This window comes from Zonotrichia albicollis, chromosome 21 (assembly GCF_047830755.1).
Source record: "Zonotrichia albicollis isolate bZonAlb1 chromosome 21, bZonAlb1.hap1, whole genome shotgun sequence".
NCBI lineage: Eukaryota > Metazoa > Chordata > Aves > Passeriformes > Passerellidae > Zonotrichia > Zonotrichia albicollis.
Genome location: NC_133839.1, coordinates 11,073,479 through 11,091,543, shown reverse-complemented (window position 1 = coordinate 11,091,543; position 18,065 = coordinate 11,073,479). Strand labels below are relative to the sequence as shown.

Sequence of the window (18,065 nt, the reverse complement as noted above, 5' to 3'; positions counted from 1 at the left end):
AGTGTTCCTATTTAGCTTCTTTGAAAACCTCAATTCATGTCTCTTAACAAAAAACCTGCAGAGCAATTCTTACGAATGATACGAGCGAGTAAACATCTTGCACTCTGGTTTTTTTAGACTTTATTTAGTAGCTAAATTACCTCATGTTTCTGGTCATCATGGAATAAGAGGGGACAGAATTCTTGGAGCCCACCCCACGCTGGCCTGCTGTGTTGTGCTCCTCGCTCTGCTGTGCAATGCACATCCTGACCTCTCTCATTTCCTGTGTGGTGTCAGGATGTGGATGAGGTGCTGGCTATAGGGGAAGCCCCAGAACACAGTCAGGGTGTGCCATTTGTTCTGCTGTTTGTGAAGGTGTGTAAAGCACAGCCCTGGGCTGCTGTGCCTCCTTTGCTGCTGAACCCAAGAGCTGTGGGACTGAGCCAGGGCTGGTTTGCTGGGCCAGGCTGTTTCTCTGGGCCACCTGCACATCTGCCCATTGGCTTCTCCAGGGATAAAGACCAGGGATTAATTACTGAACCCCATGCCCTTGTGGTCTTGTGTCGTTGATTTTTCTATAACTATGCAAAACTTTGTAACTCTTCTGTAGTAAAATATTGTCATAACCTCTTGGAAACTTAAAGGTGTAAGTGGATGTTGAAGAGGAATAATCTTATGAAATCCATTTTAGGGCTCTTTTGGATTGTGGAAGCTTGAGTGGTCCTGCCACATGTGTTGATTTACATTAGTTCCCTTATGTTGTGGTTTGGTGTGCTATTTCAGAGCCCCAAGATGCTCCTGGTGATTGACATAACAAAATGTAAATTATACGCTGTTTTCCTAAGGTCTAATTTATCTGTCGTAAGGTTTGTGTACCAACAGTACTGAGCTCTTCTTACAATAATGTTTCTCTTTCATGTAATGCCTACACAGGGGAATTAAATTACCCTTAATTGTATGCTTAAAAAGAAAATAAAATTGGGGTGTGTATGGCTATGCCAGTAAATTAAATTTTGCTGCTTCTTGTTCTTTTTGTGCATTTAGTTTAAATTGTCTTTATTGAAAAATTTTACGTTTGAGTATCTGGTTAGGAAAAACACTCTTACTCGTGGGTAGCTGTGAGATGTCACAAACTTGAAGAAATATTATGAACCAGAATTCATTTAGATTTTAAAGCAGACCTTGGCATTTGGCTTGGCAGTAAATGAACTCAATGGTGAGAAATGGATGTTGCCCCACAGAAATTGCCCCCTGGTAGGAGCAGAAAAGGGCAGGCTGAGTTTAGGACCTTGTACTTTTCTCTTTTTCCTCTGATTCTTGTGGGGGAAGGCACTTTGAACACATTTCTTGTTTGACTTGCAGCACAGCAGATTGGAGTGTTGGCACAGCGTCTCAAAGTGTTGGGCCCTCAAGAGTCTTTGGTGTTCCCTGAGGCAGGGGGTGATGTTCCGTGGGGGAATGTTCCTCTGGCCGCTGGGCTCAGTGATGATGACCCTAAAGCAAATGTTCCCTAATGCCAGCTCTCAGCTGGCAGGATCTGCCTTGTGGAAAGGCCAGCGCAGCCCCACAACCTCTGTGCAGCTCATTGTGCTTCCAGAAATGAGCTTTGGCAAAACTCTCCCTCGAGAGCCTGAGGAGGCCTCAGCTGTGGCACGGGCTTTTGGGCACACAGCAGCTGATTCCTTCCAGCAAGATTTTGCCAAAAAATTGTTTACCGTAGCTCCACTGATATTGTGAAATTAATGCATCCTTTTTTGTCTCTATCTTGCAGAGGATAGGTCCCATAACAGGTTGTGTTAAGTCATGGTTGATCTTGAAGGAGGCATAAAGTTTTTTTCACTTGTTGTAGGACTGCTTTCTTTTTTTTAGGATGTAGCAACCAAAGCTGGGTCCCAATTTAGCCCTCTCCATAAACATGGTATCTTTCTTCATAACATGAACTTAACATGAAATCATAAACGTGGTATCTTGCTCACTAAAGAAACTGAAATTCAGCAAGGATACAAGCTGCACTCCACTGAATTTAGCTGCCATTGTTGAAATAGGTGATGTTTTAAAATTGCCAGCTGGTACATACCTGAGTGAAGGTGTTTGATCGATAAGATCTTTTTACAGCCTGCTTAGCAAGACACTGACCAGTTGGACCAAACACATGATGTAGGAGAGTATGAATAGATCCATTCAACAAACAAACTGAACCTTGTATTAACAAAGAAAATAAAAAGCATTTGAGTTAGCTGCCCCCTGGCAGTCAGCTGGTGCTGCATTTCTGGCAGAGCAGGAGCATGATCATCAAGGGTCCAGTGGTGGCACCTTGTGTAGGGAAGGGCTGTGGGACTGGCTGAGGTGTCTCTGTTACCATAAATCCCAGCAGTGATGTGGAAGTGCTCACTCAGTGTGCTCAGGTTTGATCAGCGTGGGAGCTGAATGCCCATGACAGCCATTTGGGTGTGTTCCTTCCCTGGCCGTGTGGCAGCGGCCCAGCCTGTGGCTGGTTCTCCCAGCTGAGGACGCTGGTGATGTTCTGACAGGTGTGACTGATGCTGGGCCTGGCTGAAGACGGCCATTTTCCAGTATGAAACGAGGAGATAGATTAGTAATTTATTCCTATTTTTGATACAGCTGTGCTGGAAGGGACAGCTCTTTGCATATGGAAACTTGTTCTTTTTCTCCAGGTATAGGGGCTGAGTTTGCTCTGTGACACTCCTGATGCTCTTCTACTTTTCCTTCTGTGCTCTGCCCGACTGCTGTATGTCTGACATGGGGGGATTTGCTTTGATGGAAAAGACTTGGGGAAGCTGTAGGTGTGCAGCCTGTGACTCCAGGGAGTGGAGCACTGGAGAACAGGCACAGCCACTGGAAAGCTGAGGGCTGTGGTAGGATGGAACAAACAGCAAACATGGGGCTGTAAGCAGGATAGCATGGGGCTCTAAGTAGGATACTTGATGGGATTTCAAGGAAACAGAAACTCAGAGCATTTGGATTCCTACTCTCTGACTGGGACTGCTCTTCCAGTCCCAATCTCTTCCCCTGTACTCTGATAGCTGGTATAGCTCAACAGAAGACAGAAAGGGAACACATAAATGTCCAAGAACTGATTTCTCCCCACCTGTGCTTTGAAGGATGCCTTTTCCATGTCATAGGCTCTCAGTGAGTGTCATCTTTTCAAAGAGCTAAAACTGTTTGGTGAGCAGTTACTCCGTGTCCTAATGCTTCATGATCTCTTGATTTGATGGCTAGGTAATTGGACTTGGCAAAGAGATTAGGGCTTCTTTGGTTACCCAGTCGTGCTCTCCAAGTCTTCAATCATGCAGAGACTTAATCTGTTCCTTTAAAGTGCTCAGCTGTGCCATTTGGGTGACCTTAAAGAGCATCACCGGGGCTGAACTGCAGCGTGGTACGCGGGGATGGGGCGTAGGAGAACTGGGAGCACTGCTTCCAAACCTGGAAATGGGTACAACTCTTCAACAGCAGGCACTGAGCAACACTGTGTTCCAGTGAAGAATGGCTGGCAGTTAACCTGCAAGTATTGATTAGGGCAGCATTTGGCCCCTTTTCAGGTTCTGCTGCAGACTTACCACACAATTTCATTTCTTCGTGTCTGAAGCTCCCCCTATAAAGAACTGAAATGCTTTCCTGTCTCACAAAAACTGTTATTTTAAAACCAGTAATAAATGTACTCTGGTAAATATGGTGACAAGTGTTCTAGAAAAGCCAGGAAGAAAGGCAAATACTGGGAAAAGGGCGGGGAGACAAAACTGATAACTTCTTTGCTTCTGGTGGGTGAGGGTGAAATTGGTGACTGCCAAAAATATGAGCTCAGAGAAGTAGCTTGTTCTGCTCTGAGCCCACATCTGTACACACCTCCTCATCTCTACAGATGGCCAGAAGGCTGAAGAGAGAACACAGTTGTCTAAATTTGTGTAAGAGAAAAGAATCATGACTCCCACCTTGGAGGCACATAAGAACCTCCTGTCACTGGGGAGTTTTCAACAATTTTAAAAATTTGGTTGAATTTTCAGTCTTAGCAAATTTTGTGGAACCTGACACTGTTCATAGTTGCTAAATAAATAACTTCTAAAATTTTAGGTTGTGTTTAAAGATGGTTGTCTGGAACAGCAGTTTTTATTCCTTCAAAACTGGCCTGCTAAGGAATGTATTTGATCCAGAAGTCATCTTTGCATGCTTATACTTTGGTAACTTATAAAATGGTTTTCCACTTAAGATTTCATAGTTCTTCATATTTTAGAAATAACAACTGTCACAGTCACAATGATTGTGTTGTTTGGATAAATCATGATAAAAGGCATGAAGATAAAACCAAAATATTTTTGCTTTCATGTTTCTTTTCTCCTACCATTAGTGTGGGAATGAGATTGTCTTTTACACTGAATATATTCATATGGTCTGCTTTATGTTTCAGGGAATTCAGTAATTTTCCTTTTGTTAGCTCAGGAGATAAAGGATATTTTTTAAAGCAGGTAGTTGGGAGTCAGCACTATCTAAGTAATGATCTCTTGACCAAAAATGTGGTTTTGTGGATGTGGCCTTATGTAATAAACTAACAGAAGAGAGCAGCTTACAAAGTGCATCTGGACAGGTCTCTGATCAAGCCCATTCTTTGCAGAGGGGTTGAATACTGAATGTCCCCAGTTGTGACTGTAGATACTGTTCCCTTCCACCCCAAACACTGAGGAGCCTGAAACTGGAAACCTCCTGACCCTTTTAAAAACAAACGAGCCATTTTGTTTAACTTTTTGCTGCGGGTCAGGAGCCTGAGCTTCATGCCAAGTTTCAGTGTGATCCAAAGTAACACTGCAGACTTATGGAAAACCTCCTGCAATATGGAAGTGATGAAGCTGTGACTGTTGAGCTGCTGTGATTTATTACAGCAGATTCTTAGAAGGGGAATAAGAGATGTCCTGCCCTAAACATCCTTCAGTAAATTACAATTCTTAGAACTTACCAAGTGTATAGGTGAAATATTTTGTGTTCCTTAATATGGTCTCTAGATTGGTGTTAAAATAGCCCTGTTATAAATGGATCTGCTCTTTCTGTGCAGTTGGGTGGTAACTGGCCTCTGTTTTGGTTCCCTTGAGATGCTTCCAAGTGTGCTTTTAGTGGTGCAGCAGCAGCAGTGCCACTGTCATAACAGCATTCCAGCCTCCGTGAGGAGTTGCAGCAGCACCACACGAGGATGCACTGATGAGGACACTCATCCTTCCAGCACTGTCTACAAAACTCTCTCTGGTGGCTGTTCCACGAAGTTTTGAAGGGGAGCAAATGTGCTGCAAGACTGTTAAGGGTGAAGAGGATTCAGAAGCATTTGCAGAGAAATGGGCAAATCCTCAGTTGGGCTGAGCTGATTGGGATCAATGGATTGCCCAGGGAGGCAGAGGGAGTCCAGGAGAAGCTGTCAAATATTTCTCCTGGAGTATCCATTTACGGATGCTTCTGCAGTTACTGCAGGGTTTGAATATCATTGAACTGGTGCTTCTGCAGTTGCTGTAGAAACTGTTGGCTCAGGCTGTCTCCTTGCAGCTCTCCTTCAGAGGAAGGGCTGGGCATGGGACTCACTGGTACGTTCCCTGTTTCTTTCACACTGCGATCTGCAATCTTTATTTTAATACAAATCCCTTGGCTAGCTTTTCTCTTGCTTATAAATGTTTGATCTGTATGTGGTACTCGCAGTAAAGGAGTCCTCTTGTGCCAGAAGAACAAAGACTTGCTTTCTGCTGGTGCTGGGACCACTGATTTGCAGTAGCTGCCTGGTTTTAGTGCCAGTTTTAGCAGGTGCACCTTGTCTCAATGAGTTCTCTTTGCCCTCATCACACAGCACAGTAGCAAGTCTCATGCACAGTCTATAGAAGACTGAATTTTGGCAGAGAGCTGAGGAGTTCAGCATTTACTGTACTTCCCCTCTCCTTTCTTTCCCTTGCTCTGCTTTCATTATTTGTGCTCCTCTTGTTACAGCTGATAATATTCTAACAAAGTTTGAAATATCTCCTGAAAAGATCAAAGTAGCCATCCTGAAATAACTACAGGAGTTATAAACTGCTGTTGGATGGCTGGAGCTCAATGAGGAGCAGTCCAGAGGGGTCTGGTTTGGGTGCAGGCAGGGGAAGCCATGCACTCCTGCTCAGCTGGGGGTTCCAATGCTTTTCCTGGTTTGTAAGAAGATGCTCTCAGACCCTCTCCATCCTTTTCATCTGATTTTGGGTGTTTTAGATGCTCACTCAGTATCTAATGTGAAAGCTGGGTTTTGACTGGTTATTTTGTTGTTTTGTTGAGAGAGAGAAGAAACTCCCTTCTCCTCCACAGCCTGCTCCTCTGTCATTTGGAGCTTCAGAAAAAGCAAATGGCAAAGAGAGCCTTTGGGTCCTTTCTTCAAAGCCAAGGATGTGCCAGGATGTGCTGTGCAGAGTGCTCAGTGCTGAGGAGCTGCCTGCAAAGCTTCCCCTTGTCTTGCACAATGGCTCAGGCCCCTCCACAGTGTTCTGAAATGTTCTTGTTTTTTGGCTTCTGTTCTTCCTGAGAACAGACTGTGTGTGTCCTGCTACCTGACAAAAGAGGGGCTCCACTGGGCTCTTTTGGAAAAGACACAAGGTTCCTGAGTCCTCATCAGTTTGACTTTCAAAAGAGCACAATGCTCAAAAAATGTGATGCCTGAAAGTAGGACACACTGTGAATTAGGTTCCTGAGTTTAATCATACCATATTCAGGTATTGAATTGCTAATTTGACTCTCCTGAATGGACAGGTAATTGTTGTCAGGTGTTTCCTGGGACAGTTTGCCAAGCTGACCTGTGAGGAACCCACGATCCTGCAAGAGAGACTGAACAGCAAAAGCAGCCAGGAATGCAGTGTCTGGTCAAATTAAGCTACTGAGGCCCAAGGAGGTGGAATGCTAGAAAGGGAAGAGGATGCTCCATGTTTGGTGTGTGTTGTAAATGAAAAACTCACACTGTTCCAATGCTACACTGAGTTACTGTGGCCCTGGGCAAGTCACTTGAATTTTTGGGCAGTGGGGTCTCTTCCCCATGCAAACAACACATTTACACCTATCACAGCAATGAGAGAAGTGATGTTTGAAGAGTTGAGAAATTCTTGAGTATCTAAGATCTGATTTTGGCTTTTTTGCTAATAGAAGTACAGTGAAACTTGGTAACTGCAATCAAAATAGAAAAGACTGTGTAATGTTTTTTCAGTCTCCTTTCAAGTCCAGCATGGAGGTTGCCATCTCCCCCAGGTTAGCAAGAGGAGGGTGGGCAGTCCTGTCTGGTTTCTGGGAGACAGAGAAGTAATTCCCAAGATTTCTTTGGTTTGTTACCTCTGAGGTGTTTCATTCAATTTACTCTTAGTGGTGTTGAAAAACAAGCTTCATCTCTTGAGTGGCTGCAGAAACTTTGCAGGGTTTGACAGTTCCACAAAGCACCTTGGTGACACCTGCATGCTTTGATATCTCACTGCAGTATTCAGGAATGAGATCAGTCTAGAAATGCAGGATATTCTCCCCATGCTAAATGGGAAAAATTGGCCACAACCACTTGGACTGCAGTTCTGTAAGTGGTGTTATTCACCAAACTGTGCTTATCCTTCAGTGGGCACAACGCTGGTTCCTCTGTTAGCTTTTAACTCTCATGGCAATATTCCAAGAGGAAAAAACAGTGCCTAAGTTTTGTTCTTAGCACAGAGATAAACTGAATGTCTCTGTCATTTGTCTGAAACCATGTGGTGAGAGGCATGGGGGTTTTTTCCTAACAGTTTTGCAGAGTAATAGGACTGACCATGATTTGGATTGCACAAGACACGTGCTGGGTTACTTTAAGGTCTGCCAAGTTTTAATTTGCAATTTCTGGAAAATTTAGAACAGAAACATCTGAATGTCTGCAGAAATCATGCTTCTAAATTTAACTTCTGGATTTTGTGTCGGTAAAGCATGAAATTGCCCGGTAGTATTTGTCCACTGAATTTCAGGGACAGCCTTTCCTTCTGTTGACAGCCTTGCACTGGTGGTTCTGCTGTTTAGTTCCTGGTCCTGCAGAGTGTGAATTATAAATGCTTTGGAGCAAAATGCTCAGTGGAAAGGTGTTAGCTAGGTTTAATTACTTTCTGTTTATGTCTAAACAAGCAACAAGCCTTTGCAAGAATGTTCTTTTACCTTGTTATTGTTTTCTTCAATGTATTTCTGCAGTTACTAAATAATGACCTAACTTTCCCAGGCCAGTAAGAACTGTTTCTGAACACCCCGTTACAGCAAGTGTAGGAGTTTGCAAATATCACTGAGAAAGCCCAATACAAGGACTTTTGTTTCCACAACAGAGGAGCTGTGCAAAGTGAGGACCTCATAAACCAGCAGAACCAAGTGCTCTTTCACTGCACAAAGTATTTATGGGTTTTTTTTTAAAAAGGATTATTTTCACTAACACAGAAGCATCAGGTTATAGAGATGAATTCTGTTTAACTGGAATAGGATAGATTGATGGCATTATAATCTGACATTCTTATATCCCTAAAAGTATAGTTCTGGACTGAAAACCAGGCAGGTTTTTTGTGCTGACAAGAGCAGAGTTCAGTATAATGATGGTGTTGACATGGACACAGACTTCCACAGGTGGCTAAGCAGGCAATAAAAACATTTACAGTCTAATCTGGACAGAGGGATGAAAGGGTTTCTATGTCTCTGCCCACCTGAGGAGAACACCCTCAGTCTGTGGCAGCTGGTTGCTAATCCTGCTTTTGATCCTGCCTCTGCATCCGGAACCGGGCGCTCTCCTACCCTGACAGGTTGTGGCTTCCCAAGTGCAACTCCTTTTGAGAAATAAAATAAACCCCATCAGTGTTGCATTTAGGCACAGCAGGTTTCCTGTTGTTGGGGGAACTGAAGTGGCCAGACACAAATTGCAGCTAATGGCCCAAAATAAACTAACTGTGATTGTTTTTCTCTAGTCCTTCCCTGGACAGTAATTCCAAGTGTTACTTTTAGCAGCTCTAGTGTATGAAAGGAGCTTTGGGGAGAGAGTGGTCTGTTGTTGAGAGCTGATGTCCCTGCAAGGCTGAGAGCACTTGGAATGCTGGTATCGATTGGTCAGGCTGTTTGCTCCTCCCACAGAAAGTGGGGTTTGCCCCTGCTCCAGGAGCTGCAGCAGCTGTGCCACACCCTGGTGTGTGTGCCAGCCTGGCTGGGGGCAGCTGCCCTGCCCAAGGGGGTCCCTGCGCTGCCCAAGGGGTCCCTGCGCTGCCCAAGGGGTAATTCACCTGCCCAGGGGGTAATTCACCTGCCCAAGGGGTCCCTGCCCTGCCCAAGGGGTCCCTGCCCTGCCCAAGGGGTCCCTGCCCTGCCCAAGGGGGTCCCTGCCCTGCCCAAGGGGGTCCCTGCCCTGCCCAAGGGGTCCCTGCCCTGCCCAGGGGGTAATTCACCTGCCCAAGGGGGTAATTCACCTGCCCATGGGAGTCCCTGCCCTGCCCAAGGAGGTCCCTGCCCTGCCCAAGGAGGTCCCTGCCCTGCCCAAGGGGGTCCCTGCCCTGCCCAAGGGGGTCCCTGCCCTGCCCAAGGGGGTCCCTGCCCTGCCCAAGGGGGTCCCTGCCCTGCCCAAGGGGGTCCCTGCCCTGCCCTGCCTAAGGGGGTCCCTGCGCTGCCCATGGGGGTCCCTGCGCTGCCCAAGGGGGTCCCTGCCCTGCCCTGCCCTGCCCAGGGGGGTCCCTGCCCTGCCCAAGGGGCTTCCTGGAGCTCCTGGCAAGAGCGGTGCCTCCCAAGATGCTGATCCTGTTTTGCTGCTCAGAGATTGGTTGCTTGATGCTGGTGGGAGGACAGGGTGTGTTGTCTGGTGGAGAATGCAAAGGCTGAGGAAGTTTCTTTAGCAAATGAAGAGCTGGAAGTGTCTTTAGTGATCTTGTGAGTGGCATGATGGAGATGACATCACTATCTATAAAGAGAAATTAAACTAATTCATAGCCCTGTAGGAAATGTAAAGGAAGAGGCCAAACCAGCTGAGTTGTGTCTGTGGTTTAAAAACATCATCCACCTGGGATTGGTGTGTTTATCCTGGGAGCTCCTTTTTCTCCCCCCAGAACTTATTTGAATTTCAAAAGATAAAAAAAGATTAGCTGTAGCTTCTCAAGTTTGAGATCAATTACTTAGCACAGTTCTGTTCTCCAAAGATACTGGAGAATACAGTATTAGACACCTAATTTAACTTTTTTCTTTTTTTTAAATTTCAATGGCCTGTTAAAAATTAGCAAACAAAAAAAGTCTGTGGAATTCATTACTCATCTCGGGATGTTCCTAAGGATAATACTAATATACAGAACTTAGGCTGAGAAATTAATTTTGTAACCTAGCTTGTGGTCTACAGACTGAGCATTTCACCAGTGATGGTCCCTTCTTTTCATTTCCATGGCTGTACTGTGCCATGTGAACTGGAGAGGGGAATAATGGATGAGTTCTGCAAGTGAAGCTGGCAGAGCTGACAGCACATGCGTGCAGTGGAGTCTGCTGAGGCAAGAGGATGCTGCACTGAGCCCATCTGAAATATTTTTAGACTCACGGTTTTCCAGGGAAATAGGACTTTTGTTTTTATTTGCTAATTCTGTACATCTCTAAATATGTTTGTGGGTCTTTTTCTTTCTCGTAGCCAAGCTGGGCCTTCCTACTCCAAGATCTTGTCCGAGGGCAATGGTGGACTTGGGTCACAAATGACAGTTCTTCTCTGCCATCCCAGGCTGGTGTGGTGTTTTACTTTGATGGATATTGTTGCTAGCTTTCATGCCTAAGTAACCTAATTCCAATCTTTTGGTAGGGTTATAATGCATTTGAAGCAAATAATTGTGTTCTGAGGCTGAAAATGGGTGCCAGGGTACCGTTCCCCAGAGACAAGGCCCAGTGCTCTGTCGAATGGGTGCTGGGTTCTCAAGGGTTTCAAAAGAGCCAAATTTGTTCCCTAAACAGCCCAAGATTTTTGTTACAAATTCTGTTTCAGACCTTTCTGTGGCATTGCATGTTGTGACATTGAGTCAAACTTAAAATAATGTGATTGGATGGGCAAGAGATGGCAAGAGAAAACACTTAAAACCTTAAGCTTTTAGTAACCCAGAAACTTTGACAATGTGTTCTTTGACAAAACAGCCAATTAGTCAGGAAGTAAAAAATTATCCTGAACTTGTTCAGGAGTCAGAGTGGAACTAAAACATGGGAAAAGTCTGATGGAGGATGTGCACTGGCTGGGAGCACAAGAGCTTTTTACACAATACTCACAGAGTCTAGTGATCTTCCATTCCAAATTCTTTTAAATCTTCTCTCTTTAATTAAAAAAAAAAAAAAAAAGTCACTGAGGCAGCAAGACTGACATACTAGAAAATGCATTTCAGAGTAGAGTCATGAATGTTTAAACTGGCTGAAAGGCAAACCAAGGGGGTTTGCAACACTGCAAACACAGAGTCTGTATAATTGACATCAGGGAAGGAATTCTGGGGAGAAACTTCCTTAAACTTGCCCGTTGAGGGTTACTGAAATTTTAGTCAGAAGGAGAACATTTATTCTTAAAAACTTCTTAATGCTTTGACACTTCATGTAAACACTGGGAAAACACAACTCTCAAACATGTATTGCATTGTGTTATTTGTAGAATTACTAAATTTGCTTTGTTTATAGGCAGAGCTTTAGAATCCATGTTGCTTTTCTCCTTCCTCTGACTAATTCCCAGGATATGCATTATCCTGGGCAGCAGGGCAGGGGACAGACAGCAGAGCCAGAGTGTTTGGCTGTTGCCTCATGGAACTGACGAAAAGTGCAAACCACCAATACAAGCAGATCCACTGTTACTGTAGGACAGTTTGGGCTCCAGCCTCTTTCTTTTTGTGGCAATGGTATTTTATTTATTGCCAACACAGAGGGAATGCCATGCTTTCCAGCCCTTTCCATGTTAAGAATTTGAGATGATTTTGAGTGTGGATGTCACATTATGACTGCACAGTACCTTCATGTTTCCTTTGACCAGTTTAGCCAGGAAAGCAGGAACACAACATTAGGGTGTCTCAAGTCACAAATCAGTTCAATGTTTCACTGCCTTTGCCTCCTTGGCAGCAGCTCCCCCATGCTGGCTGCTGGGCTGCAGCTCGGGTCCACCTGCAGAATCCCATATTCTATGGGATATGAATCACAGCAGCAAGGAAACTGGGGCACTGCAGCTATTTCAGTGAAGCTGAAGGGTGCTGGGCAAGGAATGTCCCTGTTCTGAATCTCCTCAACACCGTGCTTGTTTGCTGGGGTGGTTTCTGGACCAGTGGAAGCTGAGCAGGTAAAGGCAGCGCTCACAAATCCAGGGATCTGGGGAGTCTCTGGCAGTCTGGAGATGTGCAAGGCTTTGGTGCTGGGCTGTGAGGCAGGACAGGGCTGGCGTGGTGAGGACCCAGCATGGCACAAACTGGGTGGAGGAGGCAGAACTGTGATTCTCTTTTGGAGAATGTGATGTCATTTCAGGCATAGATCCAGAATTTTGCTTAAACCAGCTCTGTCTCTGGGAAAATGACATTGCAGATGGTGAGTGTCACTTCAGTGTAATGTAATTCTGTTATTAATTTAGTTAATATTTCAACTGTAAATGAATGCAGTCTGAGTTAAGAATTTCAGATGATTTTGAGCGTGGATGTCACATTCTGACTGCACAGTACCTTCATGTTTCCTTTGACCAGTTTAGCCAGGAAAGCAGGAACACAACATTAGGGTGTCTCAAGTCACAAATCAGTTCAATGTTTCACAGACAGTGAGAATCCAGTGGTGGTTTCTGCCTTGTCTCAAATGAATACTTTGCTATTCATTATTTATGTACTATCTAATCTGTACATTTTTATTTAAGACACCTGCCAAGAAATGCACTCTTTAAGATATTTTGTCTTCTGCAGTGCTCAGTTTTACAGGCAATTCAGCTTTGCATATTTCTTACTGTTTGAACAGGAAAAACATTAAATTGTTCATGTGTCAATTTGTTATTTAAGTGTCAGCAGCCAGTTTGTAAAACTTTTTGCACTTGGTCTGTCTCTAGTCAGTCTTGGAACTTGACACTCATACCAAGAAGTGAAGAAAATCTCAAAATTATTTCATTAGAGACCCTCTGCAGCTCTGGCTCTGCTGGGGGTTGTACAGGTTTCAGGGAATGTGAAGCCAGATAAAAATCTAGAGGGAGATGTAAAAAATACCTTGAGGTCTGCAGCTGGTGTGCTGCTCTGAAGGCCACCTGGTGAGGGTGGTGAATGTGGTGAATACCTTCCTGTCCTCAGCAGTCTGTAGTAGGTTCAATCCCAGGAGGATTTATATTCTTTCCAAAACTCTTATCCTTCTTATACATGACAATTCAATAGCTGCAGTTATTTCTACTAATGTCTGTTTCTTTCTGAGACTGGATGGTGTGATTCTATCTGAAACAGAGCATTTTTTTCCTCAAATGATTGCATATGTGCTCACACAGTGCCTCTGTTGTTCCTTTTTTAACCTTCCTGTTAGGCTGGTAATGATTTCCCCTTAGACCATCTTTGCACCTTCTTTCCAGGAGCTAAAAATATGAGCTACACTCCACACATCCCTGTTTCCTTTACCTTAATGCATTAATTTAGATTAAGCAATTGCGTGCCTTTGATTCTTCAACTTCTTTAATTCCTGTACCAGTGTGATTTCCTTTGGCTCTTTTTTCACTCCTTACTGCCCAGTGGAGGGGCCTCCATGTGTTCAGTGATTTTCAGTTGCATCTCTGACCCGAGGGTCCCGCCCTGGCACAGATGGATTCTCTCCAGGAGCTCTCCTGCAGCTGACAAGTGGGCAGCTGTGCTCCCTGCACTGGGAGCTTTGTCAGAGGCTGGAGCCTGGAAGGTGACTTTGATTTCTCTGTTCTGATGCTTACATGTGCTGTGGTTCCAGATCTGGTGCTCAAGTTTGTGCCTACCCTGTCTTGGTCACTTAGAGCAGGGGCTGCTCCCAAGAGGTCTCTGAGCACAGGAGCCTTTGACTGAAATATTATGAGAACTGAACAGGCAGGAGTAATCCCAGACTCCAGTATGTGTTGTATGAAGTGTAAGTTTGCCAGAGGAAGTACCTTTTCAGCTTCTAACTATAGCATTGCTTTGTAATTATTCATTTGGATGGAAAATTCCAGCCTTCTAAAGGTTATCCCAGATGCAACTTTGCCAGGAAATGCATTACATGGAAAATAATAAAACTCCTATGAATACACGGTCTCTAGGTGAAACTGGATGCTGAGCATACTGCTGGAAGCAGTCTGAGCCTTGTCAAATGTGTGTCCCAGTGTTACAGGACACTGCTCTGCACAATGCTGCTGGGGCTCTGAGTGGTCAGGATTTCTCTTTGTGTGGGGAAGGGGAAGTTCCATTCAAGGAGCTGGGATTTTAAATAGTGAATATCTGCACAAGGCACAGGTCAGTTGTATTTTGCAGATTTCTCTGCCCTGTGCTCCTCTCTGAATCCTCATGAACTGTATTTCTTATCTGTCCCCCCCGGTTTGTTGATACTTTTAACATGAAGGAAAACTATTTTGATATTTCTCTGTCAGTTATTTTGACATTAATCAACACTGCAGATCTTGTTTTGTTTGGTGTCTGGGTACATCATAAAGAGAGTTGCTGAAAGAGTTCAATTACAATATCAGCATCTCTGCCAAATGTATTGAGCTGTTCTGAAAAGCGGCTTGTCTTTTCTGACCCAGATACACAGTTTCCAACTGTGGGAGATGCTGCCAGAAAGACTCTTGGCAGAAGGCCAGCAATAAAATTATACTGCAGAAAAACACAACATATTTTCAGCAGCATTTTGTGTGGTGTGATGAAAAATTACCTGTCTCCTGAATGCAAAGCAGAGGCTAAAATAAACTTCCAATTTGAAGTTGCAAGCCTCTCACTCTGACTTTTGAAGGTAACAAAAACCAGTATACATTCCAGTTATTTTCTATTATTGTGTGTGATGCACCTCAGGCTGCTTTGTTATTAGCAACCTCTGTTGTTCTTGCTGCCCTGTCAGTATAAACTCTGTCTCACGCTGCAGTTTCCCATGGCAGATACTGGTTGGGGTGGATTCGGAAGGTGGAGAGTGTTTAATGCTTCAGCTGAATATTGTTAGCATGTGCCTTCTTGATAGAGCATTTGAAACCAATTTTCATGGTGCTCTACTTGGCCTGGCCAGGAGCCTGGAGAGCAGCTTGCTGAGGTGAGGGGTTTGGAGCTCTGGCATCCAGTGACCCCAATTTCCTCTTCTCTGTTGCACCAGCAATGCTTCTGTGCAAGGTGCTGCTGCAAGGGGATGCTGGGGTGCCAGACAGTTCCTGTCTCCTTTCTAGAGGCTCAGAGCACCCTAATTCTGGTATTTCAGTTTCCATGGAATGCAAGTACCTGTTTCTCCTGCCTTCTCACTTCCCTGTTCACAGGCACTGAGGGAGCTGAGCATATTCATCACCCCTGGCTGTTTAACTGTCTGTCCCCTGGGAATGCAGCTGCAGATGCAGGAATATCTCCTACTACAAAAGCCTCATCTCAAATTCTTTTTGCTTGTCTTGAGCCAAAGCATAAACTTCCTCTGTGAAGGATGGGATGTTTAGTGGAAACGTTGCTACACTGTCATGGTGTTTTAATAACATTTCTAATGTGTCAAATCCCCAGTGATTTTAAACCACACTGCAGGCTCTGCGTGGCTCCACTGTGATCTGGTTTGGAGACAGAGATTATTTACCTTGGTTTTACACTTTAGGGGCACATGATGCAGAGCAGAAGTGACTTTTTCAAGGTCACCAAGGTCTCAGTAATGCAAGGAGCTTCCTGTACAAGTTTCCTTGCAAGTGTGGGTGGCTGCCCCTAGGTAAGACAGCCACACATTTAAGTATTGTGCTTTTTAGTCTGAGCATCAACTGTTCCTTCCCTGAGGATGCAGGAGCAGATATCCTGCTATCCAGTCTGGTAGTGGAATGAGGCTGTTGGATTTATGGAATTGCTGCTCACTTCACATAATGCTTTCTGATGTATTTGGTGCTGAGCTATGTTATGCTGCCTTAGTCCATATGGTTGGAGCAGATTTGATTTTGGTTTTCCTTAATTTAATTCTGTGTGCTGTCAAATGTACTTTATTCTGTATATTGTGTCTGCACTTTTATAGTAAACTCCCTCCTGTTTAGTGCTTTTGTTGAAAATGTTTTCAAAGTCTGAACTAAATTAGGGTTTCACTCCTATGCGTGTTTCTGAAATATTCGTAGGATGTTAATGACTTGGAAGACATCGTGTATCAGCTTCGACTCAATTTTTGGGACTTTCTTCCAGTTTTCTGAATTTTATAATAAAGATCCCTTTGTAATTCATCTGTCTGTGCCCTGCCTTCAGCCACTCACTGCTGAAAAAAAGGGCAGGTAAAGAGCTCATAAATGCCTTCATCCAACAACGTTTACTTGTCTTGAAAACAAGAAAGCAGGTCACTGCTCCATACACTGCTAGGGCAGAGTATGGAGAGGTGCTGGTGTGTTCACTTCAGCAGCCCAGCAGAGATTAACCCATGCTGTGGCTGTGGTGGCTGTGGCACATTCATTTCCAGCCCGTTGTGCATTTCTCAGAAGCTGAGAAGCTCCTGGCCCAGGCAGGGCTGCCCCAGCAGTGAGTGTCTGCAGCCTGCTCAGCACTTGGGGAGCACCAGGCCTTGCTCAGGCACCTCTCTCTGCCATCTGCTTGCCACAGCCTGGCTGAGCTGATAAGCAACAGCTTGCAGTAGCCATGGGAGGGAGGCCGGCCTGGAGTGCTGCTGGAGTCTGGAGACATTGCACTGGGCATGTGCTGAAGTCAGCAACACATTCCAGTGCCCTTCTCTCTGCCTGCAATTGCCAAGTTACAGCTACCATGAAAGATAACAAACCGAAAATGTGAAATGTGGGAGTGACAGGGAAGAAGAGTAGGTGAAGATAGCTGGAATTCAGTTTGCAGAGAGTAATAATTTGAAATAGATTATCTAGAAATGTGTCTCATAAAAGTCTCTCTAGTTTGCTATTTGCTGACTCAAGTTAATATTATTAAAAAGCAAAACGACCTTGTAAAGAGTCTGGAGATGGTGAAAGGCTGTTGAGTGTGGAGGAGCTTATGACTAGTTCACAAAATAAATACTGCCAAAGCAGTGATCTTTGCTTAGTTTTCCTCCCAGCTGCCCCTGTCTGACTTCCAGGATCTCTTAAGAGAAAGAACATCCCCTTTGTTGGTTGCTTCTGGGAAGCAGTCTGGTGGAGTGCTAATACACCTTGGTGGGCACAGAGCCTCTGATGAGAAGTGGGGTCAGTCAGCATTTTCATTAGCTTGCTTTTCCCAAGTATTTTTAGTATGACTGCACTTAACTCTCTTGGGGTTTCTTCCTTGGCAGTTTTCAGCTGCTGGAGCAGACAGGTCCCTGCACAGTGTTCTTGTCTGTCTTTTTGTTTTACCCAGTTCTACATCCTCAGTTTAGTGGTGTGACTTACAAGCAACTATCAGGCCCTTGCTGCCAAGACTACTGGTGCTGTAAACCTGCTTAATTTGTTCCTAACCAGGGAAATAGGGAAACAGGATCTGCTGTTACCTTTTCCCCTGTCACATTCAAATCTCTGTGGGATGCAACATTTTAATTATTCCCTGTCACATCACAGGTTTAAGTATCTCCTCAGCTTTCAAGTCATCTCACCTATCCCTCTGCTGTTGTCAAACATGCTTTTAATTTCTAACAATGTCAGGCTTCTCTGACACACAATATGCAAAGTGTTGCTGGAGAAGGGGTTCAGCATGCAGGAGAAAAGGAAACATTATGTGTGTGTCAATCTGCAGAAATTCACTGACTGGGTTTCCAGTTGCTTCAAAATGTTGCTGGAGAGCTGATGCACCAATATGTGCAGAGAAAGGAAAACAGGAATTTTCTGCAAGGACTGGAGCGTCTTGCCGTGCAGTGAGTTTATGCTTCGCTCTCTCTCATTACCTGCTCTGTTCTTGTGCTCTTCTCTCTCAGAGCATTTCTTTGCAGTTTCATGGTGCCAGTGCTGGTGTTGTTTCCCAGTTTAGTACAAGAAGGCTGCTCCTGCAGGATCCTTTCCA

The 18,065-nt window shown here is 44.6% G+C and overlaps 1 protein-coding gene across 11 annotated transcripts in view; it reads left to right on the top strand.

Moving 5' to 3' along the window:
• STRBP (spermatid perinuclear RNA binding protein) overlaps window positions 1–18,065 on the top strand; it is a 73,651-nt gene that overhangs the window by 4,105 nt on the left and 51,481 nt on the right. The window lies entirely within an intron of this gene.